Raw genomic sequence first — 12,771 nt, 5'->3', positions numbered from 1 at the left:
ATGGGGACTTTACTTGGGACAGGCCTTCTTTCCTTCAATATCTGCTCCTAAGGGTGCTCTGTCAATGCTCTGTTCAAAGCACTGGCTGGCACATACATGAGTCCCAGTGTGGCTTTTTGAACAGCCAAATGCCACAGACAAAAAAAAAAAATGGGAAAGCCTCTCTCATTTTTATTGTGTTCCTGGCTATTCCAAGAGTCATTTCCTTTCCTTTCAGGGAGATAAAGAGACATATATTATGTGGGCAGAAGATGCTGTGTTCTGGTCAATAACGCAGGCCACGGAGGTCAATGGCTTTAAGCCAAGCCTGGCTGAAAGCTGCCATAAATTTTCAAAGGTGGGGAGGAAGATTTAGAGACTGATGTAGACTGGCTAAGAGGAGAAAAGACACTGGGCATAAATGGCCCTCTAAAAAGGAGCAGAGTATCAGTCCCATAAAATCCTACAGCAGCCTATACAGGGTCCCTGGTATGGGGAGAATTTTGCCCACCCAAGTTTTACTGTGCAGCAAAGACAAATAAAAAGAGATCTGAAAATAAATCTCTGAGGCCAACCTGTCTCAGGAGACTGAAACTTGAAGCCTTCTTCTCTGATTTCCTGACTCATCAGCATCTTTAGTGTTGATGAGCTGACTCCAAGCTTGATGAGACAGCCCCATAAAGTGTCCATTTTGCCTGGTCTTAACTTGTTTCACCATCCTCCTCAAGGCCTACTTTTGCAAAAGAACTATATATTCAAGCTACCCAGCCCCCCAAACCACACAGCAACACCTGCTTTAGAAAGCCACTGGGTTTATTTGCCAGGTTTTGTAGAAGATAGAGGATGTCTGTCTCTGTATGTGCGTAAAAGAAGGAATTATGTTGTGGAAAGGAGGGATGGTTTCACCCATTCTAAACACATCTGGGCTAAAATGCAGCATTTGTAATTCCATACTAACTATAAGCACATGATCGATAATTTTAATAAAAGTTATTGTAGTTATCATATATAACAAGATACTGAATATACCTGCTGTAAAATTTTCTGTTGCATAAAACAAATGATAAACACAGAGAAGTACTGACAAGGAATCATTACTAGAAGTTTGATCCCTTGAGGGAGCCTTTGTTGGAGGCTGTGTGTACGTGTAGGCACACATATGCATGCTCATGTATACAATAAAGATTTCTCTTGAAAGCTAAATATGAGAATGTAGGATTTTAAAAGAATAATTACTTTAGCAGCTTTCAATCTTACTTGGTTTTATTTACTACTCTAATTCTTCCCTTCAGTTGGCATTTTGTAAGCCCTACATAGCTCGGAATAGCTTTTTAAGCCTTACACATGTTTTGTATCATTCTGTCAACCCTCTGAGAAATATAATTCACTAGGAGTAAATACCTTGTTTGATAACGTTCAGTAGCAGAGTTGAAGGGAAAAGAATAGAAAACTTGATATTGCCTTTATATGTGACCACGTCCTTCTGAACCTATTGCACATGTTAACTCATGATCCTTCCAGCAAGTCTCAAAGATAGGTACTATCACCATTGCCATGTTATAGATGAGCAAAGCGAGGTGCATAGAGGTTAAACGACTTGCCCATGGTCATATGGAGAGTCAGTGGCTGACTCAGGATTACAGCCAGCTGATTGCCAGGCCACTAGGATGACTTTGAAAGGAAACTGTATCTGGAGTCACATTCCAGGCTGTGGGCACATTTATATTAACTGCAAAAGCATATGGGAATTTCTTAGGGGAAAGAAAAGGACAGCTTAACATGGTTCAACAGCATATTTCGTTTTTAATTTAACCTAGCTAACACAATCACCTTGTCCGTGGAGTATTTAGGAGTAAGAAGATATTTATAACCAGATTGCCTAAAGTGCCCTAAGGCCACCATTTATGTCCATATGGGCGCTGTGCCCAGGAAGACGCGTCTGTGTCACAGAATTCCTACTTGCTCCAGAGAAGCATTTAGACACAAGAGAAAGTGAAGCCTGTCTCGCTGCTATATCTAGGGCAGCAATGTCCGGGATGTTTATGGCGTCCCTCCAGGCACTGAGGAGCCAACAGAAATGTGAGGTTGTAAATAAAATTCACTGTCTTGTCTGCTGGCAGGATCCAAAAATGGCCCAAATCAGCTTTCTAGAGAAATCTAGAAATCAGAGAGTGAATTAGACCTAGAAATAGGTCCTTTGAGAAGCTTAAGAGATTATTGATCTTTTTCATGGGGGTCTTGGAATATTAAAATATAAAAAAAGATGCTTACATGGGGGTATCAACAACTGTGTATTTTCAGTGATGACATTTACCTGATTAATGCTTTTAACATATACCCCCAGTACAGTGCACTACGAATGTGCTACCCACAAATAATTACAGGACATGTAAAAATATTAATTTATAATATTCTATTGGGGGTAGGCTCTATTAAAAGGACACTCATTTAAAGTTGTATAATGAATGCCCTCTTTCACTGTATTAAAAAGAACAATTAAACCTGGGCTTTCATGTACTCACTCACCTCTAATTACTTTCTACCCTGGAAGGATTTTATTCCACAGTTACTGTTCCAGCTATCTTTCATAACCTGCTCCCTGGAGGGAAGTTGGAAGAAGAACTATTTATTTTCATTATATCTCTTACATCCCTTTTCATTAGTCTTTTTTTTTTTTTTTTGCTATAATTCAAGCTATTTCTTTATTGTTTTAGAGTCTATACAGTATTTTCTAGCCCTGCAACTGCTCAAAACACAATTAGTTGCTAGCAAGCATCTTACTGAAAGAAACCTCAAGAGTGCATTTGTGCCTCTGCTCTGAAAATAAGTAAGAGAAAATTTTGCAGATGATTTTCTTGGATGTATATATACTTGTATATTTATATTATATACTTTGGCTGACCCAAGAGACAGAATAGTATTATTCCCAATGTTTCCCAGTTTCTCAAGTAAGAAAGATATTGTTCCCTTTTATAAAAATTAAAGTTATTAAAAGTTAATGTGTTTTATCCACTGATATTTGAAAGCTACTACCACTGAAACCTTCATTCACTCATCAAAGCTACGAGGTTCTACTTGGTGTAAGACACTGATTGGTGTAAGACACTGAGCTAGAGATTGGGAATACAAAACTGATCTTTTTTTTAAAAAAAAATCCCTGCCTTCAGGGAACTTAATTTTAACACCACCTTTTCGTAGGAATTTAAACATTAGATGACTTAAAGGAAGGGTGAAAAAAAATTGAGAAGGAATGAATTGGAGCTGCCAGAACAGGTACAACTTCAAAATAAGGCTTAATATCTGAAAGGATATTTAGTTCACAATATGAGCTTCTCATTAACAGGCGTGTATTTCAAGGTAGAAATGCAATTTTCTGCCAGTGTTAGGCTTCCGCCACATCCATATGGGATGGTGCCTTTCTGAAGTGTCCCTTTGTTTCAGCTGTTCCTTTGTTTCTATGAGACCGTGAGGCATAATGTTCCCTGCAATATAATGCACATGGGGGTGTCAAAGAGAGGAGGTGAGCTGGAAGCTAGAAATCTCTTTTCACTTATACTCATCCTCATCTGCTCATAGGTGTATGTGTGTGATATAACTATATACATATTTGATATATATGTGATTATATATATGTGTCTGTATGTGTATGTATGTATATATGATAATTATAGAGGGGAAAAAAAGACCATTCCTAGTTGCTGGACTTAAAGAGTCCTTTAGTCACATTTCCATTTGGAGAAAAAGGTTGTCCAATTTCTGTTTGATTCACCCTAGCATATCCCCTCCGTACTCTCTGTATGGAAGAACTGGTCTTTCTTCACACATATCCCTTTCATGCATGCAGAGGGTTCTGATCAGTCAAATCATACATGTCTAACTCAGCTGCTTTCTTTGAATTAAAAAATCAGGACACCAAAATCAGAAGATTAGCATGTTGAACACAGCATTGAGTTGTCACAGACAAGCATAAAAGATTAAATTGCAGACTTGGCTATGACAGTTTCATTTGCGATTTCTCTGAATCAGGGACAAAAATGCCTTTGCTTTAATAAGAAAATGCTGGCACGACCAGGTTCTTCCAGTATTAACAGAAAGGGTGGAGGGGTATGGGAGGATGGGAGGTGTGGAGAGAGAGAGACAGACAGAGAGCGAGCAGCAGGTGTGTAGAAATGGACCCCCCTTCACGTAAGAACAATCAGTGCCTGCAGCTGTTCACCAGACTAAACTCCACCAATCGCATTTTACATCTATTTTTCCTTTTTTTCTTTTTCATGTTCATTGCTTCACATGGTTGAAACTAGAAGTGAAAAGGAGCAATTTTGGTGTTATTGTAGAGGGTGGACCACAGCAATCATGTCGGTTTGTGGAATGCTTAGTAAATGCCAGACACGAACGAAGCAAGTTATACAGATGATTGTAAGGAATCCCCACAGATCCTTTTGAGTTCGTTGTTACTACCCTGATTTTGGAGATGAAGAAAAGGAGGCTCAAAGAGATTCAGATGGAGGCTCAGAGATCTCACAGAAAGAGGCAGCCAATATTTCTCCAAAGCCCTCATTTTGAGTTCTCAGCATTCAAGTAATTGGTGCTAATTGAAATGGAGGTGTCTTCCCATTACTGTAGAAACAGACTGGTTTTGTCCATATGTCCCTTGAGGCTAGGACAGAAAGAAAGTCCGTCTTTCACACTGGCTGCAGCTTTAGAAGTGGCCTGAGAATGCAAGGATTGTTCGTGGTTGGAGAACCTCCCACCCCCTCCACGAAGAGTGGAGAGAATCATCACTCTGGGTGATGGTCCATCTCAAAGGTAAAACTGCAAGAATTTTAGATTTTCAAACTTACTAGTAGTCAGTGGAGAAAATTGGTTGGAATGCTCTGCTCTCTCTCCCCTCCCTTCTCTGAAGCCTCATTTGAGTGGCTCATATCTGATCATGAGCAAAGGTGGCCATCCTTATTCTCCAGCTTCTCCTGCCTCCCCCTTCCTGAGCAGTGTGATAAGTAAAACTGCTCAATAGTTTAAGTGGAGTACTAATTAATGAATCTGATTCCTGCTTGACACAGGCTCATTTTTAACCTGGTACACTCGTTAAACTTCTGCTCCTCATTTAGCCATGGATGACCAGAGTATCATAATTTCAGCTAAGTGCGCTCAGTGATTTAATGGGCCTTGAGTTTCCCACATCCCTGTAGTGTCCCATCTGAGCAGCTCAATCAGTATCGTTAGGAGTTTATTTAGTACAATGAGAGATCTCTCTGATCTATCCTAAATTCAACCAAAGCCTTGAAAGAGGAATGAAAGCAAACCACTGGCTCCACGATTTCAAACAACCCATTTTGCTTTTAACCGTAAATCAGCCACGGGGTCTGAAATGCAGACAGTTTCCAGACAGACCAGGTCATCTCCTGAGTTAATGAGAAAATTCCTGCTAGGAACAGTTTCCACCTCTACCAGCAGATGGCAGCACCTCCTCTTCTTGGATAAGAAAGGGCCCAGGGGTTTGGTCTCCACTCCACACATCCTGAGATTTTTAAAAATAAAGACAGATTAAAAGCAACAAAAACAAACACACGCCCCCACCCCCAAAGGTTATTCCGTATCTGCTTTCATTCCCAGTTACTGCCCAGTGAATCATATCCCAGGGAATTCTCAGAAAGAGCTATCTGTTTTGTCATTGTTGTTACTGCTGTGTTTGTGTGAATGTGGAGATATTTAATCAACCACTTCCCTCTTCCCATACAGAAGAATTCTCAAAGCTCAAACAGGCCAGGGTGAGTTGGATTCCAGTTTTAATGGGTTCTCATAAAGCCCCTGTCGATTGCAAGTACCCGGTAAGTGTTTTATAACAGTGACAGCTTTGCAAATACTGTAACATATGTAACTTGGATTGGGTCAATACATGGCAGGGAAATCAGATTGTGAGATGGTCGAGCTGTTCATTTTGGCTGTCTTTACAATCAATCAGCCAGACCAACTGAGCCTGCAGTGATACTCACTGATTATTGAGAAAGGGAAAACAAATGGATTGGCCATGCTGCCCGCCAAAGCTTCTTCAATTGCTAAAACCTCTGTCAATATACAGACAGGTGTCATCTTTTGGAAACCAGTTATTAGTAATAACTCTCAGGTCCACCTAAAAGCAAGGCCACATTTTGACTACAAAGGGGAAAAAAAAGAGATTAGTTCATTTTACTTCAAAATGTTTTGTCTGATAGATTTTGCAGCCTGACCTGTTTCAGAAACCCAAAGTGTATAGACGGCAGTGCCAGGCCACAACAGTGCTTTCTGCCTCATCCCAGCTTGCTTCTCTTTTTCTTCTTTGGGTATCTTCAGCCTTTGTGCTTAATTCAAAAGCTGGTAAAAAGTGCAATAGCCTCAACTATTGCACAACTGGAAGATAAAATGGCTTATAAAAGATCCAGTTTCCAGGGTGAGATGCAGGACTCATAAGCCCTTTCTTATAACCTGCACAAGTGACTGGATGTCGTCAGCTACCACAGATCCTCACTGCTTTCTTTGCTTCCAGCCAGCTCATCCGTGGCTGCTGGTGGAGTGAGTGTATTGTGTGAATTGCCTAATCCAAATCTCTCCAAGTTGCTAGGTTTAGGCTGAGACGTTCCAATAAAAATGAAGGCAGCCTCCCAGTCTCTGCCTAAACTTGATTCAAATCACCTCAACTTAGAATGTATCACTTTCACTGTATTTTCTTCAGGGACAGCTCCGTCTATAATAGAGATAAGACACCAAAAAACTAGTTATCAACATTTTCAGTTAGAGAAAGAGGAAAAATTAATCTAAATAATTCAAGGACCATATTTCCAGCTTCACTGAGTTTCCTTAAGGATCAGGTAGAGATTGAGAGGAGATGGGCCACTGACAAAATGTGACGAAAGAAAGATGCAGAGGGGGAACTCGGATATTTAAAATTCTTGTATTTTATTCATCCTAAGGTACTATTTTTAGGCTGTGCAAGAATGGATTCCCTCTTTTCCATTTAATCAGATTTTTGGAGGATCAAGTTAAGGGAGATGACTTAGATGTGAAATGGGTTTTTCTAGACCCAAAGGAACAACTGTGCAGGTGAGCAGAAAAGGGAGGGAAGGGAGAGATACTTATTGGCTCACCCTTAGAAGAAAGATGATAAAATGTGATGAAAATCAAAGGCTTTTCAATCTCCTGTGGCAGAAACTGTAAGTTTTCTCACCAATTTGGAGATGTGTGTGTGTTTAGTCGTGTCTGACTTTGTTATCCTACGGACTGTAGCCCACCAGACTCCTCTGTCCATGGGATTCTCCAGGCAAGAATACTGGAGTGGGTTGCCACTTCCAGACCTGGGGACTGAATCTTCATCTTCTGAATCTCTTGCATTGCAGGCAAATTTTTACTGCTTGATCCACTGGGGAAGCCTACCAATCTACTTTAATCCATTAAAAGACTTTTTTGTTTCAGTGATAGAACCTCTTGAGTTTTAGCTAGGTGTTGGTCCAGTTGGAAACTATGTTTCCACGCCTTCCTTGCAGCTTTGGTGTGACTTCATGACCAAGTCTGACTAATGAGCAGTGTGCAGAAGTGATGGGTGACTTCTGGTCATGCTCTCAAAAGGAAGCTGCTTGCTCTCTGCTTTTTTTCTCTCTTTGCAAAGATTGGAATGTGGCTGTGTTGATGGGGGTCATTTCAGAACAAGTAGATGAGGGTAATCCCTAGTGGATGCTGAACAGAAAGAAAGCACCATCATCCTTGGACCACTTTGTGGTACAGAACGAGCCTGCACTTCTAGACTGCCTGCTTGCTTGAGTGTTCACAAGAGAGGTGGTTCAGTGTAGTGCCTTGCTGATCCAAGTGTGCTCCTTAGATCCTCGGCAGCACCTAGGAGCTTAATAAAAGTGCAGAATCTTGGGCTCCATCTCAGTCCTGCTGAATTATACATTAAAAAAAAAAAAAAAAAAACAAAAAAACCTCTTGACAGTCTGTATTAAAGTTAAGAAGCATGGTTATGTGGCTAAAAACATAGATTCTGGAGCCAGATCCTGAGTTCAAATCCAAATCTGTGACTTAATCAGCTGTGTTACTTGGGGAAAACTACAGAAAGTCTGACTCACTTTTCTCATCTGTAAATTGGGGATATTAATACCTCCCTCACATATTATAAGTATTATATCAGTTAATATATGCAAGTAGGTTAGTATAAAGCTATATACAGACTTATTATTACAAAAAGTTAATTGCTATCTTGCTTTGAACAATTTGGTCACTGATAAAGATGTCAAACCAACATCTTAAATTCATCTACTGTTATAATGAACTGTGTGAAGATTTGGAGAAGGGTAGAAATTGTGTCAGTTCTTATAATTAGAACAGCCATATATCTTGGGTCTTTCAGGATGATCTTACAAGAAAATGTATTTACATTCAACAAGTATTTGTTGAGCACCTTCTATGTGTCAGGCATTTTTCTAGGTGCTTCAGTGAAGAAACCTGGCAAAAAATACCACCTTCAGGAAGACTATATTTTAGTGGAACAGATGGAAGTGGGTGGCATGGAGATGGGAATCATCTATCAAGTTTAGATCTCACTATCAGGTTGCGGCTAAAGTGGTGTTTCTTGATTACTAGTTTGGAAAATTTACACACTGTAAAAAGAGGAAGTGAAAAATACTGAAACCTCCTGAGGATTATGAGGTTGTGGTTATTATATCTGTCTAGGCTCTAGCAATATGTGAACCGTGAACTCCCAGAGGTTCAAGCTGGTTTTAGAAAAGGCAGAGGAACCAGAGATCAAATTGCCAACATCCGCTGGATCATCGAAAAAGCAAGAGGGTTCCAGAAAAACATCTATTTCTGCTTTATTGACTATGCCAAAGCCTTTGACTGTGTGGATCACAATAAACTGTGGAAAATTCTGAAAGAGATGGGAATACCAGGCCACCTGACCTGCCTCTTGAGAAACCTATATGCAGGTCAGGAAGCAACAGTTAGAACTGGACATGGAACAACAGGCTGGTTCCAAATAGGAAAAGGAGTATGTCAAGGCTGTATATTGTCACCTTGCTTATTTAACTTATATGCAGAGTACATCATGAGAAACACTGGGCTGGAAGAAGCACATGCTGAAATCAAGATTGCCAGAAGAAATATCAATAACCTCAGATATGCAGATGACACCACCCTTATGGCAGAAAGTGAAGAAGAACTAAAAAGCCTCTTGATGACTGTGAAAGAGAAGAGTGAAAAAGTTGGCTTAAAAAAGATCATGGCATCCGGTCCCATCACTTCATGGGAAATAGATGGGGAAACAGTGGAAACAGTGTCAGACTTTATTTTTTTGGGCTCCAAATCACCGCAGATGGTGATTGCAGCCATGAAATTAAAAGAAGCTTACTCCTTGGAAGGAAAGTTATGACCTACCTAGATAGCATATTCAAAAGCAGAGACATTACTTTGCCAACAAAGGTCCATCTAGTCAAGGCTATGGTTTTTCCAGTGGTCATGTATGGATGTGAGAGTTGGACTGTGAAGAAAGCTGAGCACCGAAGAATTGACGCTTTTGAACTGTGGTGTTGGAGAAGACTCTTGCGAGTCCCTTGGACTGCAAGGAGATCCAACCAGTCCATCCTAAAGGAGGTCAGTCCTGGGTGTTCATTGGAAGGACTGATGCTAAAGCTGAAACTCCAATACTTTGGCCACCTCATGCGAAGAGTTGACTCATTGTAAAACATCCTGATGCTGGGAGGGATTGGGGGCAGGAGGAGAAGAGGACAACAGAGGATGAGATGACTGGATGACATCACCAACTCGATGGACATGAGTTTGGGTAAACTCCAGGAGTTGATGATGGACAGGGAGGCCTGGCATGCTGTGATTCATGGGCTTGCAAAGAGTCGGACATGACTGAATGACTGAACTGAACTGAACTGACGGTCAGCAAGGTTTTTGCATAGTGGAGACACTTGGAGACCACAGGAAATCTATATTCTACAGCAAAGTCTAAGTGTGGAGCTGGGATGGTGGTCTCTAGCTCAGTTCCTGACCAGGCTCATCCATTGCTGAATAGCACGCAAAGGCCCCCTCCATGAGGCACTTGATGACTATCACCAGGAAGTACCAGTTCCGATGGAGACGCTTGACCACAGTGGGAATTCATTCGTATAACTTTTGGGAAAGTGTCTTAATTCCACTCATTTCTTTAAAGTTGTGTGATTATTTTTCCTTAAGTTGTCAGTATTTTTTATACGTTCTGAATTTTTTTTTTCAAATTCGTGATTTTTTTTTTTTTCATTTTCTTGATAGTGTCTTTCAATGGGAAAATGTTTTTGAATTTTATCAAGTCCAATTTACCAGTTTTTTCTTATGGCTTTGATTTTTTTGGTGTGTCCTAAGAATTCCTGGCTTAACTAAATGTCTTAAAGATGTTCCCCCTAAATTTTCCTCTGGAATCTTTTATAGTTTAGTTCTTATATTTAGATCTATGACACAGTTTGAGTTCATTTTTGTGTGACATGTAAGTTAAGGATCAAGGCTCATTTTCTCCCCTGGCTCAGTATCCAGGATAATTTGTAAAAACTATCCTTTTCTATTGAATCACACTGACTTTTTGGTCTACAGTCAACTGATCATAAATAAAGTATTTATTTTGGGATTACAAATTTATACATTCTTAAGCCAATATCTCAGCATTTTCATCTTTATGATAAATCTGGAAGTTAGGTTGTGAATATCCTCCAGTCTAGTTCTTTTACAAAATTGTCTTGGCTATTCTAAGTTCTTTTCCATTGATAAAAATTTTAGTAATGTTGGGGAAAATAGGCATAAATATGTGCTGTGCAAGACAAAAGGACACATATGTTCCCCCCAAGAAGGATTGGAAATCATTGATTTTGCAACTTCAGCAGGACTATGTATGCATTAGCTGATAAAACAGCTTTTTCTACCAGATTTCCTCACTCTCTATTATTTGGGGATTCTAGAAAGTACAAAAAATATCTTCATGACCCAGATAATCACGATGGTGTGATCACTCACCTAGAGCCAGACATCCTGAATGTGAAGTCAAGTGGGCATTAGGAAGCATCACTATGAACAAAGCTAGTGAAGGTGATGGAATTCCAGTTGAGCTATTTCAAATCCTGAAAGATGATGCTGTGAAAGTGCTGCACTCAATATGCCAGCAAATTTGGAAAACTCAGCAGTGGCCACAGGACTGGAAAAGGTCAGTTTTCATTCCAATCCCAAAGAAAGGCAATGCCAAAGAATGCTCAAACTACCGTACAATTGTACTCATCTCACACGCTAGTATGGAGAAGGCAATGGCACCCCACTCTAGTACTCTTGCCTGGAAAATCCCATGGCTGGAGGAGCCTGGTAGGCTGCAGTCCATGGGGTCGCACAGAGTCGGACACGACCGAAGCGACTTAGCAGCAGCAGCAGCACACTCTAGTAAAGTAATGCTTAAAATTCTCCAAGCCAGGCTTCAGCAATACATGAACCGTGACTTTCCAGATGTTCAAGCTGGTTTTAGAAAAGGCAGAGGAACCAGAGATCAAATTGCCAACATCTGCTGGACCATCAAAGAAGCAAGAGAGTTCCAGAAAAACATCTATTTCTGCTTTATTGACTATGCCAAAGCCTATGACTGTGTGGATCACAATAAACTGTGGAAAATTCTGAAAGAGATGGGAATACCAGAGCACCTGACTTGCTTCTTGAGAAACCTATATGCAGGTCAGGAAGCAACAGTTAGAACTGGACATGGAACAACAGACTGGTTCCAAATAGGAAAAGGAGTACTTCAGGGCTGTGTATTGTCACCCTGCTTATTTAACTTATATGCAGAGTACATCATGAGAAACGCTGGGCTGGAAGAAGCACAAGCTGGAATCAAGATTGCTGGGAGAAATATCAATAACCTCAGATATGCAGATGACACTACTTTATGGCAGAAAGTGAAGAGGAACTAAAAATCCTCTTGATGAAAGTGAAAGAGAGTGAAAAAGTTGACTTAAAGCTCAACATTTGGAAAACAAAGATCATGACATCTGGTCCCATCATTTCATGGGAAACAGATGGGGAAACAGTGGAAACAGTGGCTGACTTTATTTTGGGGGGCTCCAAAATCACTGCAGATGGTAATTGCAGCCATAAAATTAAAAGACGTTTACTCCTTGTAAGGAAAGTTATGACCAACCTAGATAGCATATTAAAAAGCAGAGACATTACTTCGCCAACAAAGGTCCGTCTAGTCAAGGCTATAGTTTTTCCGGTGGTCATGTATGGAAGTGAGAGTTGAACTATAAAGAAAGCTGAGCACCGAAGAATTGATGCTTTTGAACTGTGGTGTTGGAGAAGACTCTTGCGAGTCCCTTAGACTGCAAGGAGATCCAACCAGTCCTTCCTAAGGGAGATCAGTCCTGGGTTTTCATTGGAAGGACTGATGTTTAAGCTGAAACTCCAATACTTTGTCCACCTCAAGTGAAGAGCTGACTCATTTGAAAAGACCCTGATGCTGGGAAAGATTGAGGGCACAAGGAGAAGGGGATGACAGAGGATGAGATGGTTGGATGGCATCAGTGACTCAATGAACATGGGTTTGAGTGGACTCCAGGAGTTAGTGATGGACAGGGAGGCCTGGGCAGTTCATGGTGTTGTAAAGAGTCGGACACAACCGAGCAAGTGAACTGAACTGACTAGAAAGTTCACTTTGTCTGTTTCTGGTTCTAAGAATTTTGAAATATTTCCCTGGGTTTTCCAGCCCCTTCTCTGAAGGAAGTAATGCAACAGAATCCTGTATTGAATATAACG

At 40.5% G+C, this 12,771-nt stretch overlaps 1 long non-coding RNA gene across 1 annotated transcript; it reads left to right on the top strand.

Moving 5' to 3' along the window:
* Positions 1-591: 591 nt before the first annotated feature.
* Positions 592-11,138, top strand: LOC129649951 (uncharacterized). The gene is made up of 3 exons (XR_008713451.1): positions 592-4,785; positions 5,719-5,807; positions 8,422-11,138. It is a non-coding gene; the product is annotated as an uncharacterized LOC129649951 (long non-coding RNA).
* Positions 11,139-12,771: the final 1,633 nt, after the last annotated feature.

This window comes from Bubalus kerabau, chromosome 4 (genome assembly GCF_029407905.1).
Source record: "Bubalus kerabau isolate K-KA32 ecotype Philippines breed swamp buffalo chromosome 4, PCC_UOA_SB_1v2, whole genome shotgun sequence".
Taxonomy (NCBI): Eukaryota; Metazoa; Chordata; class Mammalia; order Artiodactyla; family Bovidae; genus Bubalus; species Bubalus kerabau.
The sequence above is the reverse complement of the archived record's forward strand: the minus strand, read 5'-3'. Positions and strand labels throughout refer to the sequence as shown.